Genomic DNA, 24,750 nt, shown 5'->3' on the forward strand with positions numbered 1-24,750 from the left:
ACCAAACAATTTTTAGAAGAAATAAAAGGAAGAAAAGGAAAAAAAAATCCAACATGATTTTTGTAATAATGTTCCAGTGACTATGAACATCATTCAATCACTTATTTATTCAACAGATTTCTATCAGCTTCTGTATGCAACAGTCAGTTGAGACTTCCAAACACTCTTTGGCTAAAGACAATTTCATGGAAAGCTGTACTGTCTCCCAGGGTAACCACTTAAGACCAGAGATTTAGTGAGGAAAAGAATGTAGATGTCACCTAATTCAACCCCCACACCTCATTTAACAGATGAGGAAACTAAGACTCACAGAGGAAGGTTACATAACTAACAAGCAACAGAGCCAAGATGGGAACATGGGTTTCTCGTTCTGAATTCTTCTGGTTCCAGACCTAGTCTGCTTTCCACTGCACTATACTAAAGCGATGACCTCTAGATATTCCGGATTGTTTGTTAACAAGAGAGCACATTGTTTCATAATCCTCTCAGACAAAAATGTTAAGGAACATGTAATATGCAACTTTATTTCTTGTACAGTTTATGTGGTGTTTCTATGAAAATTCATACCTTTTGTAATCCTTTCTCTGAGGGAAGCTTCTCATTTTTGATACCAGTTATCCTCCATTTATGCTATGATATATTTATCCATTTAAAGTTTTCTTTATTTTCGGCAGAAACGTGCATAGCCGTGGCTAATAAGGCTAACGACCCGACTTCCTTCTCACCTCCCCTCCCCTCCCAGTCCCGGGGCTGGGGGTGGTGTGGGGGAGAGGAAACCGCCTAGGCGGAATTGGGCCGAACCACAGCGTGATTAAGTGGTTCGGCCCTACCTGGCGTACAGTGCTAGACCAGAGTCTGTTTCCATCTGCTCCACAGGACTGCCGATACTCCCTCCTCTCCTCTGCACTGTGTGTGTGGTGGGGGTGGGGGGGGGGGGCAGGCGTGATGGACACAGTATGACAACAGCAACAGGACAAAGAGTTCTCAACTTGTACCGCAGGATTTTCAGGCTTGCAAGGAGGTGGCATGCAGTATCGTGGCAGATGGAAGACACCATCAGAGAAAAGCAGTACATTATAAATGAAGCCAGAATGTTGTTCCAAAAACCAAAAATCTTAGGGATTCAGAACTAAACAATGTATAGATGAATGCACATCAAGAATTGAAATAGGATTGCATTATCAGATCCCATATTCAAGACCAATTCACCTGCCTCCAATGGTCCTCACTCTCCTACAGTCATGGACTTCAAACCCAGGAGAAGCTAAGAAAATTTTCCAAATCATATCTCAAGTCTCACAATGAAGTTTCTTAATCTAAGAAATAGGTTCTCTGTATGAACTGTGAGTCAGACGGGGTCTAAGCACAAACTAGATGATAAATCTTTTCTCCTTGCCTTAAGCCCAGTCAAAGAAAGGAAGGACAAAGCATATAGAGTCTTCACCGTAATTTCTCTTAAACATTCAAAGATTTGGGTCCTTATTCCCAATAACACTAATTTAATGTCCTTGAATTTATCAGTATCAGTGTGTTGCTACTAGATAGAAATAGACTAACTCTCAAAGATCATTTCTAATCATGATTTTAGTAACATCTTAGATGAAAGTCTGAATATAGCAAGAATTGGGTTTAAATTAAATTTTAAAAATTAATTATTTTTTAAAATGTAGCTGTATACACAGAGAAAGCTGCAGAGTAAAGATATGGCGGTACCTGTTAGCAACTTTCTTGAAAGTTCTTAAAATTACTGTGGCAATCAGATACTAGCTTCAGACTTGTAAATCTCTGTGGACTTTACTTTATTTCGTATTTAAGTTATGGATATATTTAAAATAAACCCTCTTATGTTTTAGTTGTTCTACTGATATCTCTTTTTGGGGGGGGCTCTTTTGACTTAAAGATATACTTTTCATTAATATTCAAGTAGGCCAGTTTCTCCTTTACCACACTAACAGAGTTCATCGTATATACTCTAGTCCCATCATCCCTTTAACTGTTAGTGGAAAATATCATATTATCTCAGGGAAATTTTGGGGAGGAGGGAAATATCCCAAATTTTCAGGAACTGCTGTAGTGTATTTAATTCTTTCTATTAAATGCATACTCTGTACAAACAAAAAAAAAAGTTTCCCTCATTTTCCATGGATAGAGATAAAGCATTACATATCTGTTACTAGGAGCAGGTAAAATTAAGACACGTTCATGAAAGGTAAGATTCTGATATATGTTTTTATTTTTTTTTAATAATAAATCACAGAAATATTGACTTTGCCCCTATGTAAGTTCTGGAATTCTTTCCTTCACAGTACATTTTTTTTTCTGAATTTGTTGATAACTTTTCAAAATGTGATTGAATTTAGAGCAATGTTGAAATAAGAATAATATATAAAGGTAAGTTCATCCCTATCTAGTGGTGTAGGCCTAGCAAGTAGGCCTCATGACTGATATTTAACCCTGTTCATGACCATTATTTAACCCTGTTCTATGAGTCCTTACATACAGCTAGATACCAGATGTGCTATGAGCACAATTACATGTGTTGTCCTTGGTTTTGCCTCCTGGGATGAGCTGTCCACTCTCTCAGTAACCAAACATCCTGGGATAATGAAGATATGTTTCCTACATGATCATACCTTATAATCGGCACAGTGCCTTCTTTGTTTGAAGGAGAACTTAAAGTGGGATCTTCCATTCATACTTTGGAGTGTCACGGGTGGAATAGACGCACCGCCTGGGGCATTTTCCTAATCGGGACTCTGGAGGTTCAACCAAAACTCCCCAGCTACATGACCCAGATGTAAGTGTTCTCCCCAATTTGGTGATGTATATAAACTTTTATACTATACTTATAAGCAATAAACTATAATCTTTATTCTATAATCCTTATTTGTTGTGTGTGCATTATTGTAAATGAGATCTGAACTGAAAGGAATTCAGCACATTTCATTGGCAATACAAATGTACATGCATGTAGCAGAGAAGGCCATGAATCATTTTTGTGCCTGAATGATTGACTTTCACTGAAAGAAAACTTTAGGGTTTGTTCTTTTTTCATTAACAAATCACCTTCTGTTTTGCCAAAAATTAATGTAATTCTTACCAATCATGGGGGAATAGGATTTAGAGTTGTAAATTTTTGACATATTTTGAAGAGAGATCAGATGATTAGCATCATAGCAGAGTTACTGTTGTTCTCAATCTTTTTCAAGGTAAATATTAAAAACAAAGAAACAAAAAAAGAAACCAATATGCACTAACTATAAGGTAATTCAAACTAAACATGCAAGAATGCAAGATAAGGAGATAGAAGTACTACACAAGTTAAGACTTTGATGACATAATATACAATTAAAATATTTAGAATCCCTACTCAGTATCTCCACATCTAACCTGCATCATGCTTGTAGACCCAAACAGTACTAACAACTGTGAATGTCTGTGCTTTTGGATTTAGTTTTCGGGGGTCCCTCAATGGAAGCAACTTGGTTTGAACTTAACACCCCAAAAAGCAGAAGACACAGATGATGCCCAGCCACACATGGAAGTACACCCAGGTGGTGGAGGAGAGAGAAGCAGTAACACAAAGTTTCCAGAGAGGAAGCGCTAGACACTCATATATTGGAAAGAATCTACCTATAGTTATTTCTCTTCTCATGGAGTTTACCAAGTTCAGACAGACAGCCAAGTTCTCACAAGAACCAATCTAAGGAGTATGTGGATGTCTAGACTTGGGAATTCAAACTGCAGTATAATGGGAAAGAACCAAGAATGAGGAGAGAACCCAAAGGTAAATTAAGGCAATGTAAGGAAAAACTGAAAGATAACACTTCCAAGAGACAAATGTTGAAACCCCAGCTCCAAAGCACAGGAGCCAATGGAAAGAATCACAAAGATAGGAAGAAAATTACAATTATTTTAGGATTCTAGAGCAAAGTGGGCATATAGAGAAATTGAGTTTCATTAAATATATCTAAGGTGGTTGTTTATTATCATATTTTACTGATATACATCAATTTAAAAATATTTCCTTACATTTGTTGCATGTAAAATTATTTTACTTACCATCCCAAGATTAGAAATAACTTTTCAAAGTGCATGATATATCATCTAGAAAGTTGAAAATGATTATCTGCTGTATCATTGAATTGACATCTCAATGTAATCAGTTTCCATACAATCAACTCCCCAAAATGAGAGAGAGATAGAGAGAAAAGAGATATCTCCCTAATTTGTCTTGATATTTTTTCTCTTCTCCAAAATGTAACTCCTGCCCCAAAGTCCATTGATATGAAACTTTCTCCTTATTGGTGTAGATGAATACCCTGTTATGTGTGAGTGGTGGGGTGGAGTTGGAGAGAGCCCAAGAAAGCTTTAATTCTCATCCAGCTATCTTTTGGATTCACAAGTTTCAAGTCTTGAGGACTCTTCAAACTTTAAATCACTTTGGGTGCTTGTGGCTTTTTGAGAGGGAAGATGGAAGAGGACAATGTCACTTCAGGTTACTGAAGGCAAAGACTCTAGGAAGATATTAAGAGGAGCCAACAATCTCCATTGTGTTCCTATCTACAACTTGCTATACTAGAAACTTTGAAGAGTTTCCCCTTGTATGGGATTTGGGATTCTTTTTCTTAGTTGAGCTGAGTTATCTCAATCCCAATGGAAGAGCTCCTTCACTCTGTTTTGTCTGGTATATATTGCCTTATGTAAACTTTCTCTGGTTTCTGTTTTACTATGATTTGGATAAATGGGTATCTTTGCTAATCGCTGTATGTGTTCATTGTATAACTGGTATTTGGATGGAAGAGGAGTCAATCCTTGGATATAGAGTTTAATGTCCCTTTCCCCCAATAAAAGGGAGACACAGTAACCAGAAGTTAGATTAAACCTGACCATATTTCCTAGACTAATAATATTTAAGGGAACAATTCTGGGTCATACCCCGCTCTCTCTGAGGACAGAAGAGTGGTGACCTTTGGTTTCAACTTCCTGCTTCCCTTTCTAGCAGGAATTAAAATTTTGGAAAAGGGTGTGGGGAGAAGAGGTTAGAGTCATCTATTCTGCCTCTCTTCAAACTTACAAAACAGATAGGATCTCACCACACAAAGGACTCTCTATACTAGCATTCCTATTCTCACCACTTCTCCGTATTTGCTTTATTTGTCTATTCCCACACACTTCAATCTTTTAAGGAACTGCAACTTGGTCTATGTAAGAGATGCTCCCTCCAATCAGTAAAACTTGTCCACACATTGATTTAGAAAACCACCAATTAGCATTATAAATATTGAAGGCTATTTTCATTTGTTTTGTTAAACATTTCCCAAGTACATTTTTATCTGATTTTGGCCTGCAGGAGGTTGTAGGCTGCGTAGGGTATATAGACTGCAAGTTTGATATCTCTGATCTTTGAGGTAGATCACAGTCCTCCATGACTTTGTCAATAATCTTTGAGAGTTGATCTGGTTTAAATAAAATAATTACTTTATGACCAAGCTGTTCATGAGAACCTCTGAACTTATGTAGGCTGGTCTTGGAAAATAGACATACAGTCCATCCATCAATGGATTCATCATATTTGACATAACTATAGCTATTTAGTCTATTTCATACTGGCAAGTATATGTGTATATATGTGTATACAAACATATACATATATATGCACATACATACATATATACAAAAGTATTCATCATTTAGAGAGTCAATTTTATATGGCTTAATAATATTTTAATAGAAAAAATTAGATCACAAAATAACCAGTGAGTCCTCCTTTAGCAGCACCGTGAAGACAATGTGATATGTATGTGTGTGTGCATATGTTTATGTGTGTTTATACACACACATACATACATGCATATAAATGTATACACATACACATATAAAGGATGGATATATATCAGTGTGAATAGATGTGTGTTTATATACACTCATATATAATCTAAAACCAATTCACTACTGAAATTATAAGTTGTATTATGCACAATATGAGTTTTTCCTTTTTTTCAGAAAAGGCTTTTGCTTTTCCCCCCATAATGGTCAGTTTATGAATCAGTATGTATATAACACATTTAGGTCAAATAAAATTATTATACTGTGGATTTCATCCAAGGAATGCCATGTAGAGATTTCTTGTATCTTCTATTTAAAATCTTCCATTGAAAAATTCAACCTGATATTTCATGTCATTCAATCAATAAGTATTTATGAAGTACTATCTATATGCCAGACACTGTTGCAAGGTGCTAAGGATACAAAAACAGAAAGAGAACCTTTATCTGTCATCAAGGAAATTATATTCTAACCAAGCTAGATATATGTGTCCCTATGCTATTTTGGTTCATCTATCAGAGAACAACCAGTTACTGACTATATTCTCAGTTGGCTGCCACTCAAGGAAATTGAGGCACAGTGAAGAAACTTTTGTTTTGTTTTGCTTTTTTCCTTTAGTGAAGATGCATTGAAGTAGTCAAAGGTATTTAGTGTTGTTTGTCTTTAATACCAGGATGATGATACACAGAATATTTGTTCATGATGCCGCCTCCATTGACCTGTCAAATGAAGTACAAGATTATTCTATCCTCCTTCAAAGGGGCTTAATTTATGCATGCACAGGAAGAAAAAGGAGGATTGGTAGAAAATATTCAATCATATTACTGTGCCATAAGTGTACCAGTTGGAGTCCGAGCATACAGTCAACATGAATTGCATTTGAATTCTACTCTTGACTAACTGAAATGATAAGCAATCACTTTCCTTTCTCTGTGCCTCGGTTTCCACAGATGCAAGATGGGAGTAATGTTATTGGTTATAACTTCCTCACAGTATTGTTATGAGACTGAATTAAATAATGAATGCAAAGTGTTTTCCCAAATTTAAAGAACTATGTAAATATCAGCTGTTATTGTTGTTTTGGAAATATTTGATCTGCATTTGTGGATTTAGTGTTTTCTGTTTGTATTGTGCTATAACCTTTTTGTTTTTTTCTGGACAGCTCAATTTTTTCAAGGAATGGCAAAATGTCCTAAAAGGTTTCTTTTTAAAATCATGCTTCCTCTTATCTGATAGCCATTTAGGGAGATTTCTTTTTTTTTTCCCTTTTATTTATTTATTTATTTGCTAATTTATTTATTTATTTGTTTGTTTGTTTTTTATTTTTAGTTTCAACATTTACTTCCACAAGATTTTAAGTTCCGAATTTTCACCCCATCTCCCCTCCCCCCACCCCAAGATGGCATGCATTCTAGATACCTCTTCCCCTAGACTGCTTTCCCTGCTATCTTTCCCCCTCTTCCCCTTCTATTTTCCTGTAGGGCAGGATAGATTTCTGTACCCCATTTCCTGTATTTCTTATTTCCCAGTTGCATGTAAAAACATTTTTTTAGACATGTGTTTTTAAAACTTGGGGTTCCAAATTTTCTCCCTTCCTGCCTCCCCACCCACCCTCATTGAAAAGGTGAGCTATACATGTGCAGTTATGCAAAACACTTCCATAGTAGACATGCGGTGAAAAACTATCTCTATTTCCCTTAATCCTAAGCGCCCCCCATTTATTCTATTTTTTCTTTTGACCCTGTCCGTCCTCAGAAGTATTTGCTTCTGATTACCCCCTTTCCCAATCTGCCCTCCTCTCTATCATCCCCCTACTCTCTTGTCCCCTTCCCCTCCTATTTTCCTGTAGGGTAAGACAGATTTCCATACCCAATTGAGTGTGTATGTTATTCCCTTCTTAAGTCAAATTCTATGAGAATAAGATTCACTCATTCCCTCTCACCTTCCCCCATTTCCCCTCCACTGTAGGAGCCTTTTCTTTTCTGTTTTTTTTTTGAGATAATTTACCCTGTTCTACCTTTCCCTTTCTCCTTCTCCTAGTATAATCCTTTCTCACCCATTAATTTTATTCTCTAGATATGACCCTTTCATCTTCAGCTCACCCTGTGCCCCCCCTCTATCTATCCATCCATCCATCCATCTATCTATCTATCTATCTATCTATCTATCTATCTATCTATCTATCTACATATATACATACATACATATAATTTTTTCCCTCCAACTACTCTAATACTGACAAAGGTCTCATGAGTTACAAATATCATCTTTCCATGCAGGAATGTAAACAGTTCAACCTTAATAAGTCTCTTATGATTTCTCTTTCCTGTTTACCTCTTCATGTTTCACTTGAGTCTTGTATTGTAAAGTCAAATTTTCTATTCAGCTCTGGTCTGGAATGCTTGAAAGTCCTCTATTTCACTGAATGACCATTTTTACGCTGAAGAATTATACTCAGTTTTGCTGGGTAAATGATTCTTGGTTGTAATCCTATCTCCTTTGCCCTCTGGAATATTATACTCCATGCCCTGCAGTCCCTTAATGTAGAAGCTGCTAAATCTTGTGTTATCCTGATTGTGTTTCCACAATACTTGAATTGTTTCTTCCTGGCTGCTTGTAATATTTCTTCTTGACCTGGGAGCTCTGGAATTTGGCTACAATATTCCTAGGAGTTTTCCTTTGGGGATCTCTTTCAGGAGGAGATTGGTGGATTCTTTCAATTTCTATTTTGTCCTCTGGTTCTAAAATATCAGGGCAGTTTTCCTGGATAATTTCTTGAAAGATGATGTCTAGGCTCTTTTTTTGATTATGGCTTTCAGATAGTCCAATAATTTTTAAATTCTCTCTCCTGGATCTATTTTCTGGGTCAGTTGTTTTTCCAATGAGATATTTCACATTGTTTTCTAATTTTTCATTCTTTTGGATTTGTTTTACAGTGTCTTGATTTCTCATAAATTCACTGGCTTCCAATTGCTCTATTCTAATTTTTAAGGAAATATTTCTTCAGTAATCTTTTGGACTTCCTTTTCTATTTGTCCAATTTTGCTCTTTAGGGCATTCTTCTCTTCATTGGCTTTTTGGACCTCTTTTGCCATTTGGGTTAGGCTATTTTTAAGGTGTTATTTTCTTCAATTTTTGGGGGGTCTCCTTTAGCAAGCTGTTAACTTGCTTTTCATGATTTTGTTGTATCACTCACATTTCTCTTCCCAGCTTTTCCTCTACTTCTCTTACTTAATTCTCAAAATCCCTTTTGAGCTCTTCCAAGACCTGGGACTGATTCATATTTTTCTGGGAAGTTTTGGATGTAGGAGCTTTGACTTTGTTTTCTTCTTCTGGTTGTATGTTTTTATTTTCTTTGTCACCAAAGTAAGATAATATAGTCTGACTCTTTTTGCGCTGCTTGCTCATGATCCCAACCAATTACTTGAGTGTTAAACTCTTTGTTAAGGTAAGAGTCTGTTTCCAGCATGGAGAATGTACTGTCCCAAGCTTCGGGGGTTTGTACAGCTGTTTTCAGAGATACTTCTAGGGACCTGAAAAGTGTCAGTTCTTCCAAGGTACTATGATAAGGGGCGAAGTGTTTCCTCTCCACCACCACAACAAGCTCCACCACACCAGCGCTCCTCCTCATCAGTGCTCCTCCTTGTCCCAGGACTGCCCCTCAGAACTGTGACTCAGATCCAAGCACGGGCAAAGCAAGAGATTTCTGCCTCAGCGCTGGCAAAGAGATCCTTGCAATGCCCCTCTGATCAGCCACTTGATTCCCCCTCAGTCTGTGGGCCAGGAAGCTTAGGACGCAGCCGCTGCCCCGAGGGCATGCTCTGGACTTGTGGCTGAGACCTAGCTTCTTCTCTCACCACAGTCACAGACTTTTCCCATTGACCTTCTAAGTTGTCTTTGGCGTTCAGGGGTTGAGAAGTCTGGAAACCACCACAGCTGCCCGTGATTCAGTCCTCTGAGGCCTGCTCCAGGGTCACTGCGGCCTGTGTACCCATGCCAAACTGTGCTCCTCTCCCAGCCCAGCGTGATATACCTTTCTGATCAGCCATCCAAGTTGTCTTGGGCTGGAAATTTGTTTTACTCTGTTTTTTGTGGGTTCTGCTGCTTTAGAATTTGTTTAGAGCCAATTTTTATAGGTATTTGGAGGGGTTTGGGGGAGAGCTCTAGCAAGTCACTGCTTTCCCTCTGCCATCTTGGCTCTGCCCCCTGAGATTTCTGATTTGCATAGTGCTTAATTCCATATTAAAATCTATTGTATTTTGAAAGTGCCCATTTCAGCTTTCATTTTAAAATAATCTTATTCTTACTGATGTATTTTATTTTCATTACTTTCATTTCTGAGTATGTCTCTCCAATCTGCCCTACACATAGAGCTACATCTTCCCTTTTAATAAAGATTCAAATTTTAAAAAGGAGAAAAAAATGAATTCAGCAAATAACCACGACATCAACCATGTGTGACAGTACATATGTATTCCATACTCACAGTCAGCAAACTCTGCAATGAAGGAAAGGAGGTATATTTGTTCAACTTTTTTTCTGGGACCAAATTTTATTATTATAACCACATAGCATTCAGTTGTAGTGTTTCTGTAATATTTGCATTGCTGTAGTTTTTGCCTATGTAGATCAGTTTATATGTATTCCCTGCTACTATGAATTCTATATCTATTTCTATAGTCTTATAGCATAGTCATATCCATTATAATGGGTATCCCAAAAGACTTAGTGGAATTTTAAATTACTGAATTTTAAAACCACACCAAGACTTTTGGGAAACCCTTGCATTCATGTACCATAATTTGTTTAGTCTTTCTCTGTTGTATGGGCATCTGTGTTATTTCCCATTATTGCCTACTGGAAAATGGAGATTGCTATGCAAATTTTGGTGTATGAAGTAACTTTCATAATTGGACCCCTTGAAGTATGTGCCTAGAAGGGAAATCTTTTGGTCAAAGGCTACAAGTATTCTCATCACTTTTTATCAACATAATTATAAATTTATTTCCTAGAAGGTTTGAAAAACTCACATTTCCACCAAGAGTATACTAGCGTGCTTGCCTTCCTGTAGCACCTTTAATATCATCTAATTCCTTCTTACTAATTTGATTTCTGCGGTATAATACAAGTATTATTTGTATTTAAACTTCTTCTATTAGTGATCTGGTGTATTTTTTTTTTTTAGTTTTTGTTAATTTATTTATTTTTAGTTTTGAACATTCACTTCCACAAGATTTTGAGTTTTAAATTTTCTCCACATCTCAATCCTCCCCCCCACCCCAAGATGGCATGCATTCTGAATACCCCTTCCCCTAATCTGGCCTCCTTTCTATCACCCCCCTCTTCTCTTATCCCCTTCTCCTTCTATTTTCCTATAGGGCAGGATAGATTTCTATACCCCATTGTCTATATATCTTATTTCCCATTTGCATGTTTTTAAAACTTTGGGTTCCAAATTTTCTCCCTTTCTCCTGCCCCACCCAACCTCATTGAAAAGGCAAGCAACTTGATACAGGTCATACATACATAGTCATGCAAAACACTCCCATAGTAGTCATGTTATGAAAAACTAACTATATTTCCCTTCATCCTATTGTGCCACCCATTTCTTCTATACTCTCTTTTAACCCTGTCCCTCCTCAGAAATGTTTGCTTCTAATTACCCCCTCCCCCAGTCTGCCCTCCCTTCTATTACCCCCCTCTTATCCCCTTATCCCCTATGTTCCTGTAGGTTAAGATAGATTTCCATACCCAATTGAATGTGTATGTTATTCCCTCCATAGGCCAAATCCAGTAAGAATAAGATTCACTCATTCCCTCTCACCTTCCCCCATTTCCCCTCCACTGTAAAAGCTTTTTCTTGACTCTTTTATATAAGATAATTTACCCCATTCTACCACTCACTTTCTCCTTCTCCCAGTACAATCCTCTTTCACCCCTTAATTTTATTCTTCAGATATCACCCCTTCATCTTCAACTCACCCTGTGAGACTCCTATCTATCTATCTAAATACACATATAATTGTTTTCCCTCCAACTATCCTAATACTGACAAAGGTCTCATGAGTTACAAATATCACCTGTCCATGTAGGAATATAAACAGTTCAACTTTAATAAGTACCTTATGATTTCTCTTTCCTGTTTACCTTTGTATGCATCTCTTGAGTCTTCTATTTGAAAGTCAAATTTTCTATTCAGCTCTGGTCTTTTCATCAATAATCTTTGAAAGTCTTCTATTTCACTGAATGTCCATTTCCCCTCCTGAAGGACTATACTCAGTTTGATAGGTAGGTGATTCTTGGTTGTAATCCTATCTCCCTTGACCTCTGGAATATTATATTCCAAGCTCTCTGGTCCCTTAATGTAGAAGCTGGTAAATCTTGTTTGTGTTTCCTGATTGTGTTTCTACACTACTTGAATTGTTTCTTTCTGGCTTCTTGCAATACTTTCTCCTTGACCTGGGAACTCTGGAATTTGGCTACAATATTCCTAGGAGTTTTCCTTTGGGGATCTGTTTCAGACGGTGATCAATTGATTCTTTCAATTTCTATTTTGCACTCTGGTTCTAAAATATCAAGGCAGTTTTCTTGGATAATTTCTTGAAAGATGATGTCTAGGCTCCTTTTTTTTTATCATGGCTTTCAGATAGTTCAATAATTTTAAAATTATTGGATCTGGATCTATTTTTCAGGTCAGTTGTTTTTCTAATGAGATATTTCACATTGTTTTCTATTTTTTTCATTTTTTGGTTTTGTTTTACAATGTCTTGATTTCTCATAATGTCATTAGCTTCCATTTGCTCCATTCTAATTTTTAAGGAAGTATTTTCTTTAGTGAGTTTTTGGACTTCCTTTTCCATTTAGCCAATTCTGCATTTTAAGGCATTCTTCTCCTTATTGGCTTTTTGGATCTCTTTTGCCATTTGGGTTATTCTATTTTTTTAAGGTGTTATTTTCTTCGGTATTTTTTGGGGCCTCCTTTAGCAAGCTATTGACTTGTTTTTCATGATTTTCTTACATCACTCTCATTTCTCTTCCCTGTTTTTCCTCCTCTTCTCTTACTTGCTTCTCAAAATCTTTTTTCAGCTCTTCCATGGCCTGGGACTGATTCATATTTTTCTTGGATCCTTTGGATGTAGGAGATTTGACTTTGTTGTCTTCTGCTTGTATGTTTTGAACTTCTTTGTCACCAAATAAAGATTCTATGGTCTAACATTTTTTACACAGTTTGCTCATGTTCCCAGCCAATTACTTAAGTTTTAAACTCTTTGTTAAGGTAAGGGTCTCCTTACAGTGTGGAGAATGTACTGTTCAAAGGTTCAGGAGTTTTGTGTAGCTGTGTTCAGAAATGTTACTATGGAATTGTAAATTTTTAGTTCATCCAAGGTGGTATGATCAAAGGCAAGGTATTTATTCCTTTCCTGGCCTGGGCTGTGATCTATGAGTGACCACAAGCACTCTTTTCTTCTTTGGAACTGTGAGAAGGATTCCCTCTCCACCACCACTACAAGCTCTACCATGCCAGCACTCTTCCTTGCCCCAGGACTGCCACCCAGAACTGTGACCCAGATCCAAGCATGGGCAAAGTAAGACATTCTTGCCTCAGCACCAGCAAAGAGACCCCTACAATCCCCCTCTGATTAACTACTCAATTCCTTCTCTGTGGGCGGAGCTCAGGAAGCAGCCATAGCCCCAGGGTTGTGCCTGGACTGGGGCTGGGACTGAGCTCCTCTCTCCCCAAGGTCTGACAGACTTTTCCTCCTGACTTTCTAAGTTGTCTTTTGTGTTTGTGGGTTGAGAGGCCTGGAAACCACCACAGCTACCCTTGATTCAATCCCAAGGACTGTTTCAGGTTTGCTGAGGCCCTGTTTTTGCCTATGTGGCCCAAGGTGAACTGCGCTTCTCTCCCATTCAGGTGCAACAGATCTTTCCAATCAACTATCCAGGTTGTCTTGTGCTGAAAATTTGTTTTACTCTCTTTTTGCAGGTTCTGCTGGTCTAGAATTTGTTAAGAGCCATTTTTACAGGTATTTGGAAGGGTTTGGGGAAGAGCTCAAGCAAGTCACTGCTTTTACTCTTCCATCTTGGCTCTGTCCCCAGAAATCCCTGGTGTAATCTTTTAAATGACTTTTATAGTTTGTATTTTTTTCTCTTTGAAACTGTTAGTTCATGTTCATTCACTACTTATCCAATGATAAATGGCTCTTGAAATCATATATTTGGGTTCATTTCCTATATAGCATGAATATCAAAATCATAACAGCAATATCTGATACAATCACTGCCTATTCAATAGTTTGCCTTTTTATCCTTATGAAACTGTTTTTATTACTACAAAAATTTTCAGGTAATTAAATTATTCATTTTTTTGTGATAAACATGTTATTTGTTTAAAAATTACCCTCTACTCATCATTGTGAAAGGCACATTATTTCACCTCTGATTCTTTATGCAGTGACCTTTTTATCCATTTTGAGCTTATTGTGACATACCATATGAGATATTGGTCTCAAATTAATTTCTTTCAAACTGATTACTTCCTTTTCCTTCAAAAATTCCTGTCAAATAGTCTATTTTTCCCCAAGTACTCTGCATTCCTGTGCTTATCAAATACTAGGCTATTTAATTATTTCTGTTATTTTGTATTTAGTCTATTTTTAAACTACTAACAAGGAATCTTGATGATTACTGATTTATATAATTTCAGGGGTGGAAGTGCATTTCCCCTTCATTCCTACTTTTTTATTTCATCATTTCTTTTAAATTTTAGGTGTTTCAGTGCTGAGTTACTACTTCATACCTATCAGATTGGCTAATATAACAGAAAAGGGAAATGATAAATGTTGGAGAGGATGTGTGAAAATTGGGATACCAATGCATTGTTGGTGAAATTGTGAACTGATCCAATCATTCTGGAGAGTGTTTAGGAACTCTACCCAAAAGGCAAGCAAACTGAGCATATACGCCTTTTGTTCCATCAATACCACCACTAGGTCTGTTATCCCAAAGAGATTATGAAAAGAGGAAAAGGACCTATATGTACAAAAATATTTCAAGTAACTCTTTTTGTGATGGCAAAGAATTGGAAACTGAGGGGACATCTATCAATTGGAGGATGGTTGAACAAGATGCTGTACATTAATGTAATAGAATGCTATTGTGCTATAAGAAATGATAAGCAGGTAAATTTCAGCAACACCTGAAAAGGCTTACATGAACTGATGCTGAGTGAAGTGAGTAGAACCAGAAGAGCATTGTACACAATATCAGCAACATTGTGCAATGATCAGCTATGAATGGCTTCACTCTTCTCAGCAATACAATGATTCAAGACAATTCCAAAGGATCATGATGGAAAATGTTATCCACCTCCACAGAAAGAATTGACAGAGTCTTAATGCAGATCAAAACACATTATTTTTTACTCTTTATTTTTTGTGGTTCTTTTCTTTTTGACCTGTTTCTTTTACAAAATGACAAATATGATGTTTTACATGATTGCATATACATAACTTATATTAAATTGCTAACCATCTTAGGGAGGGGGCAATAAAGGAGGGAGATCATTTAGAATTCAATTTTTTAAATGAATGTTTAAAATTATCTTGTAATTGGAAAAAATAAAATACTATTAAAAAGAAAAAAATAAATTTTAAGTTTCTTATATCTACAAATGAATTATGTTATTATTTTTGTCTAAATATATCAAGTACTCCCTTAGCAGTTTGATTGGTATAAAATACTGTTAATTAAGTTTATATCATCATTTGTGTTATACTAGAGTGGTTCAAGTATGAGAATTGGTTCCTTTTTCAATTATTTGAAGTATTCTTTATTTTTAAAATATTATTTTGGAACTATTTATATAATTATATCACTGTCTCTGGAACAATACCCTTAATACACCAACAACCACACACATAATAACACCCCACCCCCATGTACCTGCAGGTTGAGGTCCACAGAAGGGTGGTTGCTATTGAGTCTCAGGGTTCTAGTAGTAATATTAATGCTCTAATTTTCTGGTACTATTGTGCAAAAGCCCCACCAGTGTGACTCCCATTAATAATGAGTCAGTTAAATTAAATAACCCTTAGAAAACAAAATTGCTAATAAGAAATAAAAAGAATATGTGATAGAAAAAAAACCTCACCCTCACAAAAGCCTAGGACACTATATTCAATAAATACACATACAAGAGTGGATTAAATCTTATGCCACAATAGTAGTGAATCATACGTGTAGGAAACACATGTGCAAAGGCTTGATTTACAATCTCTAGCAGGTGTTGGCTTGGATGTCCTTTATTGAGTGCTTAAGCAACATTCTTTTCAGTAGGAGTCATTCTACTTTAAGCTGTCTCCCTTTCAGGTGACTGTCTACTGTATTCATTTCTCCTCAGTGTTTCACTGTACTCCTATATAGATATGTTGTCCCCAACAAACTGAATCTAATGCCAGCTAGATAAACTGTCTGTGACTAGTTCAATCTTCCAAGATCATGGCAAATGGAATAGTGAAAGAAAGAAAGAGGGGGAGAGAGGAAGAGAGAAAGAAAGAGAGAAAGAGAGAAAGAGAGAGAGAGAGAGAGAGACAGAGAGACAGAGAGACAGAGAGAGAGAGAGTATGTGTGTATGTGTGAGAGAGAAAGAGACAGACAGACAGACAGATGCATTCCAAGAGTGATTCCCTCTAATTGGTCTGATTGTTATTCTAAAATTCCAAATCCAGAATACTCCATTATTGGACTCACTTGCCGCTTGACTGACTACTATATTCATGTATAGGCCCAGAGGTATAGCTGATTCTTTCAGCTAATCACAAGATGTTTTCTATGTGGTACCATATAACTTTATTCAATGGACAAAGTCCTACAATCTTTTCAAATAGATTAAAGGAAAGGACCCACATGTACAAAAATATTTATAGTAGCTCTTTTTGTGGGGGCAAAGAATTAGAAATTGAGGGGATGCCCATCAACTGGGGAATGGATGAACAAGTTGTAGTATATGAATGTAATGGAATACTATTGTGCTATAAGAAATGAGAACCAAACAGACCTCAGAAAAACCTGAAAAGACTTATATGAACTGATGCCGAGTGAAACGAGCAGAACCAGGGGAACATTGTACATAGTAATAGCCACATTGTGCCATGACTAACTTTCATAGACTTGGATCTTCATAGCAACACAAGAATCTAAGACAACTCCAAAAGATTCATGATGGAAATTGCTATGCACCCCCAGAGAAAGAAATATGGAGTCTGAATGCAGATGGAAGCATACTATTTGCTCTCCTTTTCCTTTGTTGTTTTGTTTTATTGCTTCATTCTCATGGTACTTCCTATTAGTTCTAATTGTTCTTTACATCATGACTAATGGGAAAATATGCTTAACGTGAATGTATATATAGAGTCTATATGGGATTGTATGCTGTCTGGGGAGGGAAGAAATGGAAAGGGGAGAAAATTTAAAACTCAAAATCTTATGGAAGTGAATGTTGAAAATTAAAAATAAATAAATTAAAAAGAAAAGAAAATATACGGAAGAGAACAGAAGGCAGTATGAAACACAAACAGGATAGCTTTGAAAATAAAGCCATTGAATTAATTATTTAAAAAAAAACAAATAGATGAAAGTGTTCTTCAAATATTGTGGTAACATTGTAGGAAAATTCCTTACATCAATCTAGTTTATCTGTTGATTTAATTATTGATTTAAGTGAGATATCTGTCTTCTGCAGTGAATTCTTATTACTGAAACAGCTGGGATGATGAGTAAAGTCCTTATGTAAACATGTTGCTTGAGCTCATTTTTTTTAAAGAAAAAGAGGCATTCTCAGAAAAGAGTGGTGAAGAGGGAATAATTCTGGACACAGGGAAAGAGACTGTAAAGGCACAGAAATGGGTGGAATGTTATGCATGGAAGAGGAACAATGTATAACAAAGTTGGAAATATAGTTTGGGTGAAGGACCTTCAAAGCTCAACAGGTAAATTTGTATTTTATCATAAAGGTAGAGAACCACTGAAGTGTAATGAGTAGGAGAGTGATACTGGTAGACTTTTGCTCCAGGAAAATTAAGTTAGCAGATATGTGGAGGATGGATTAGAATAGGAAGAGACTTGAGGTTGGGAGATCAATTAGGGAACTATCGCAATATTCCAGGTAAGAGATGAAATAGGCTTGATCTAAGACAGTGATCTTTTGAGTAAAGATAAAGGTATATATGTTATTATGGAAGTCGAAATTACAAGAGTTGGCAAATGAATGGATATATAAGGAGAATGAAGTGTCAGGACGAGTGCCAGTTGCAAACTAGCATGAGTGAAAGGATATGGTCTTGGAATTCATTGTTGGAACTTAAGTTACTCCGAAGAAGACCCATAAAAGCCAATCAATGCAAAAACAAAACAAACAAAAGAAATCCCAATAAATTATTTTTTATTTTTTAAGGAAGTCAATGTGATTTGGTTGGGAACAGCTGAGAAAATACTGGGGTGAGGAGAGGAGAGATAAAGGGATATAGATCAATCTTCCAAATTCTCCACAATTGCGCCAGGACTGAAACAACCAAAAAAGTTCAGAGTAAGTAAACAAACAAGAGTCGCACCAGAGGATCCCTGGAATGATTCACATTAGCCAATGGCAAAAGGATAGATTTTCTGATAATCTCATGAGAAGCTGTTCTCAGGTACTTTGACATATGACTCTACCAAATCCATGCTCACATACCTGGGTTAGTGCTTCAGGGAAGCTACAGATATCTCAGGGGTCAGGGGAGTTCTGGGATTAGAACAGATTAGGTGTGGGGTGGAAACGGTCCAGTTCAGATGCATGTGATTAGTTTTCTAACCTTGAGGCATGGATGTAGTAATAAACTAGAAAACTAGAATTGTCTGGGCTGGAAGTCTCCAGATATTAGAGTATGAGAAAGAGTCAGAGCAGAAGTAAAGAGTTCTTAGGCATGAGGAAGAGATGTAGATATAGAATAGACAGCCCTTTGAACAGAAAAAAAAAAAAAACTAGGCCAGAAAACTAGAGGGTTTTCAATGAGCCTATAACTTATAACCTTTACATCCCTGCAGCTTGAATTTGTGACTCCCTATTCTACAATGGATATTTTCAAAACAATACAATTTTTTTGTACTACAAACTTAGTTCATGTATTGTACAGTTTCCAAACTCACTGATATTTTTTATGAGTTACAATGTATAATATGGATATTGAGGCTTGATTTGGAACCCTGTTTATTCTCTTGAAATCCTGAAAGGACATTTTGTGACACAGATAATGACAGCTGGTTGCTATGGATATTTGGCTTAATGTTTTTTCCTAAGCTAGAATTAAATCATTAATTTGTTTATCTATACAACACCAATGTGAAACATTTTCACCATTCCCATATTACAGATGAGGAAACAGTCAGAAATAAATTATGGGGCAAGAAGGAACCTCAAGAGGTTATTTTCCATCCTCCTATATCTGGAAAAATTATATACAAACCAACTCCAAATTGGATTCAAAGAACTACATAATTCATTTTATATTGCTTTTTATACCAAATCAGTACTTGAAATAAAACTTCTAACCTTCCATCTCTATTTTAAGTCCATTCTTTCAAGTGCACTTAAAATGAGTAGAAAAAAAATACTACTAAATTGGAATCAATATCTCTGGTTTCCAACCCTAGCTTTGCTATCTATTAGTTGAGAGACCACTGACAAGCAACTTAATCTCTGTGAATCAGTAGCCTCCTTTCTAAAAAAGGAATAATAATAATAATCATACTGCCTAGCTCACAGGGTTGGTTGGTTTGTTTGTTGTTGTGGTTGTTGTTTCGAAGAAAGCACTCTCTAAAGCTTAAAATAACAAATTGTATGAATTATTGTTGATATTGTTATTATTCTGTGGCAGCATAGTGGAATTGATAGAGAATTGGCTTTAGAATCAAGAATTGGTATCATGCCCTAACTAGGACACATGCCCTAACTAGGACATGCCCTAACTAGTTTCGAGACCCTGAGTAAATCATGCAATATCTTAGTGGCCCAGGAAATTCTCTAAGGCTATTAATTGTACAGAAGTTGATAATTGTTATTGGTAGATGGAGTTCCTCTCCCTGGAAGTTTTCTACAGTCATGGGATCATAGGTCAAGACTGACTCTCTCTCTCTTTCTCCTGTCATTCTGTCTGTATGTATATAGACACACACACACACACACACACACACACACATAGTATAATTAGACACATATATATACAATTATTAGTAGTAGTTTTACTAGGCTGAAAAGATAATGAATTACAGGAAGCCTACTTAGTTAAACCCTTAAAATCAGTATGAATTGTTTAATCATTAAATTGATTAAGTGCACTACCATTCTTTCATTATAGTTTGTCTATGGACCCCTTGCTATTTGTCCAAGATGTAGTTTTCAGTGTTTTAGATAATTATTTATACAAATCAAACCTTGAGTTCCACCTAGCACAACACCTACTACACAGACCATATTAGTCAAAAGTCCAGTAGCAAAACATTTCATTGAGACACAAAAGCAGTGTAAATAAAAAGGGGAAATGATGATTTAGCAGAGTACTGTTGACCCCCATAAACAATGGGTATAGCTCCTCATGAGCTCCAAGGGGATTTCAATCAAAATGACATTTAATTCTCTTTCTCTCTTTAGTTTATCAAGGGATTGGGACAATTGCCTCTGAACTCATTATCTGCTGGTTTAGGAAAAAAACAAATGTTTTTTTTGTTTGGTGCTCTCAGTTGTAAGATCAGCAGAAGTCAGTCAGAGCAGATTGGGGATCAGTGAGTTCTTGACTTTTGGGTTGTATTATAATACTTCTGTAGACCTTCTCCCAGTGCCTTTCTTCTCTCCCCCACTTTGATATCAGCTTTGGTTCACTTCCTTATCTCTACTCACTTCTACCTCTGTTTTAAATTTCCTATACCTGAGAAAATACCCTACCAATCAAAGCCTATCTCTAGTGGTAAAATTGCCCTGTGGCCAGATACACAGCCTCCAGGAAACTACAATTCAAGGAGCTTTCTGGGCTCTGAATATTATGAGACATGAAGTTCTAGGGATTCTCCTCTTTTATGTTCACTCTCTTATTTTATTAAAATAACCTTTGTTGTTGCAAGAAGCGCAGAATCTAAGAGCTTAAAGAAGTCTCAGAGGTCATCTAGTTAAATATATAGATATTACATAGATGGAATAATGGATGTTATATAGATGGATATAGATGGATAGGAGCTGCTCTAATATTTTGTTGTTGTTTTTTTTTTGTAAAGTTAATATACAGAATACAGTTTAAGACCCAAATGAAAGGGAACTTGTTACCCCCAGGCAGCCTGTTTCACTTTCAAAATGTCCTAATTTTTAGAGAGTTATTTCTCCCATTAGCCCAACACCTATCTCTCCACAACCTCTACCTATTACAGTTTGTTAATTAAAAGAAATGTATTGATGTCCTTTTTATTTTTTTTTTTACATCAGAGAAATCACTGTTGTAACCTGGGGCTCAAGCTAATTTGCATAAGGTTCTCCTAATTGTGAGGAATAGCTACTAAGGTGAGGTACTGAGAGGAGAGATCACTGTACTTCTGGCTTCAAAAGAAGTCAGTCACACCATGTTAGAGATTCTCTTCAGGAAGTGTTGACTAGATAGAGGGAAAGACTAGAGAAGAAGCTGACATGCAGAATAGCTAGTGTTTTAATTCTTAGAGTCTTTCTCCCTGGGTTTCTCCCTATAGCAAACCTGTAACTGTGTGTGTCCTCTCTTGAAGCTCTAAGACAGAATAACAGTCTCTTCTCTATTAAATTCCCTTTGCCCCTCAGCAATCATAGAGAATAAAATAATCAGAGAAGTCTTTCTCCACAAATGGGAGAGTCTTATGTAAATGGATTTAAACTTTGCATTATAAAGGGTATGTGCTTCCCTCTACGAGTTCTGCCTTGTAGCAAAGATTAAAATCAAAACAAAATATTTAAATAAAACCCACCAACACATGAAACACTTCTGAAAGCACCTACAATGTTCTACACCCATATATCTCTACCTCTCCAACCAAGGGAGAAAGGTCATTGTACTTTGTCAATGTACTTTCAAAAGTGTGGTGCTTGTTGACAACAATATTAAAGTTATGGTCTTATCTGGTTAAAGTATGGCAAAAGCTATCCCCAAATCTGGACTCTTGAAGTGAATAAGCCAGAATCTAGGGCTGATAGGGCTGGGTCCCTTCCAGACTGGGCCCAAGGCTTCCATCCCGAGATCTCCAGGAGCCTCCTGGGCAAAAACAAATAGAACAGGCATAGTCACCAGACTTGCCAGACTTCCCTCTAGGCAGCAGTTCCTGACCCACTAAGGGTACCCCGGAGGGGCTTCTGTCTCTATACCATCCATGCTACCCCTGGAATTGGGGGTGGGAGGAGGCTCCAAGAGGCCCCCAGGCCTCATTCCTAGGGGCCTTGGCAGACCTCTTAGACCCCAGCTTCCTTGTTCCTGGGCCTTCCCCCTCCACCATCCTACTTCCTCATACCCACCTAGTTCTGATCTGAGCCCAAGTGGGCCCAATGGACCCAAGCCTGGAAAGCCTGGTCTCACTTCTGCTGGAGGACACCAGAAGCCCTTGCACTGGGTTGACAGGGAATTCCATGGCCCACAGAATCACAATTCACTACCACCAGGAGCAGATGCTTCTGGTGCCCCATCAACAGGGACCCTTGCCTGGCAGACCGGTGTCTCTCGTAAAGAGGACTGGAAAGAAAACTTATATATAGCAATGTAGGTTATTTGTTGGATATTACTGATGAGGACTTCAAAAAAAAATTGGCTAAATATGGAGAGCCTGGCAAAATCTTTATTAACCACAGCAAAGGATTCAGATTCATGAAATTAGAATCTAGAGTTCTGGTGGAAATTGCATAAGCAGAATTTGATGATACACCCATGAGACTGCAATAACTTCATGTTTGTTTTGCCACACATGCCACTGCTCTATCCATAAGAAATATTTAACCTTATATTTTCAATGAATTGCTGGAAGTACCACTCAGTCAATTTAGACCTATTGAAAGGGATGCTGTAATTGTCAATGATCAAGGATAATTTACAGGAAAAAGGTATTGTTGAATTCACTTCTAAACCAGCTATAAGATAACCTTTTAAACTGTGCCATGAAAGAGTATTTTTGTTGACAACTCCTCATCTAGTCTTCGTGGATCCACTTGAGCAACTAGATGATGAAGATGGTCTTCCTGAAAAGATTGCACAGAAGAATCCAGTGTATTGAAAAGAGAGCACCTCTGCATTTTTCTCAACATGGTACTTAGAGTTTGAATATTCCTAGAGATGGAAGCCATTAGATGAACTGGAAAAGCAGCAAAGGGAGCAGATTGAGAAAAAAAAATAAAAACATGAAAGATGCAAAAAGACACACTGGTAGATAAAATGGAAAATGCATATCATGAATATTAAGCAAATCTTTTATTCCAGAATCTAAAGAGGTATGAAGAAGAGCTGAGAGTGGTAGAGGAACGTCATAATCCAGAAATGCAGAAACACAAAGAATATAGTTAGGGCAAGAGAAAAAGCAGCATAGGAAAGAAGAAGAAATGATGATTGTCAAGTTGAGATGGAAGAGCAAATGAGAAGAAAGTTATAGTCAGAGAGTATAATGGATGCAGGTGAGAAAGATAAGACTGGGTATTATAATATGGGAAATATCTATGATTCAGGAAGCCAGAAATTTCTGCTTTTAGGTAGCAGGGGCATAGATTATGAGGCCAGCCCTGGAGTTCTACCAACAGCCCTGAGTGGTTGCATGACGGGGAATAACATGCATACTGAGTCCTTTGGCAGGGCAGAGCCCTAGAGGAATGGGACATAGAACTCCAGCAGGATATGGTAGAGGGAGAGAAGACTATAAAGACCCAAACAAAAAGCACCACTTTTAGATGTGATATCTAGGTTTTCTTTACAGTTTGTTTTTTATCTCTTTTTTTTCTGTTTAAACACAAATCTTTTTAAGAAGAAGGAAGAGGAGGAGGAGGAGGAGGAGAAGAAGAAGAAGAAGAATTAGTGAATAGACACTGGAAATTATTTAGAACAATGCAAAATTACCAGGAATCCCTTCTGTGTTTCCTAATTAGTCCTAATCTATTTCTGAAAATTTTTCTAGAGGGTTTAGATTGCTAGATATGTCAAGATATCATATGATTGTTGTTCCTATTGTTGCTCAGTCATGTCCAACTCTTTGTAAGCCCATTTGGTGTATTCTTGGCAAAGATAATGGAGTACCGTTCACAGATGAGGAAACTAAGGCAAATAGAGTTAAGTGAGTCGCCCAGGGTCACACGTTTAGTGGGTGTCTGAGCTTTAGTAGGTGTCAGATTTGAATTCAGGAAGATGAGTCTTCCTGACTCCGGGCCCAGTACTCTATCCACTGTGCCAGCTAAGTGCCCTGGAGCAGCTGCCATTAAAAGACATATTTTGCTATCTAGAGATTGTTAATCTTCTTGCCCTAGCATCTTTATCACCTTCATTTCTCCCAGAAACTTCATTCTGTTTAGTGTTTACTTATTGGAACTATTTCCCAAACTTGAATTATATTTATTACTTTCTAACTTGCTCAAGGCTATATAGAGATCCAGTAACAGAGCCAAGGATTAGAGGAAATTTTTCCCATTTGAGTGGTATTCTGTGTATCCCAGAAGGAAAAAAATAAAATTCTTCATAAAGAAAAGATTTATGGTTCATCATAGGAATAACCATCAGAATAAGAAGAGGTCCTAATAAAAGCTTCCTATGTTTTTCATCAAATTGTCCTCAGTTTGTGAGACCTTCAAACACTCATACATGTGTTGTGTATATAAAATATATGTGTAAGTATAAAACACACATATAG

At 36.9% G+C, this 24,750-nt stretch overlaps 2 pseudogenes; both read left to right on the top strand.

Moving 5' to 3' along the window:
• Positions 1–956: 956 nt before the first annotated feature.
• On the top strand, positions 957–1,315 carry LOC114049555 (annotated as a pseudogene).
• Positions 1,316–22,417: 21,102 nt separating this feature from the next.
• On the top strand, positions 22,418–23,800 carry LOC114050059 (annotated as a pseudogene).
• The last annotated feature ends 950 nt before the right edge of the window (positions 23,801–24,750 follow it).

This window comes from Vombatus ursinus, unplaced genomic scaffold, assembly GCF_900497805.2.
Source record: "Vombatus ursinus unplaced genomic scaffold, bare-nosed wombat genome assembly UNPS02014798.1, whole genome shotgun sequence".
Taxonomy (NCBI): Eukaryota; Metazoa; Chordata; class Mammalia; order Diprotodontia; family Vombatidae; genus Vombatus; species Vombatus ursinus.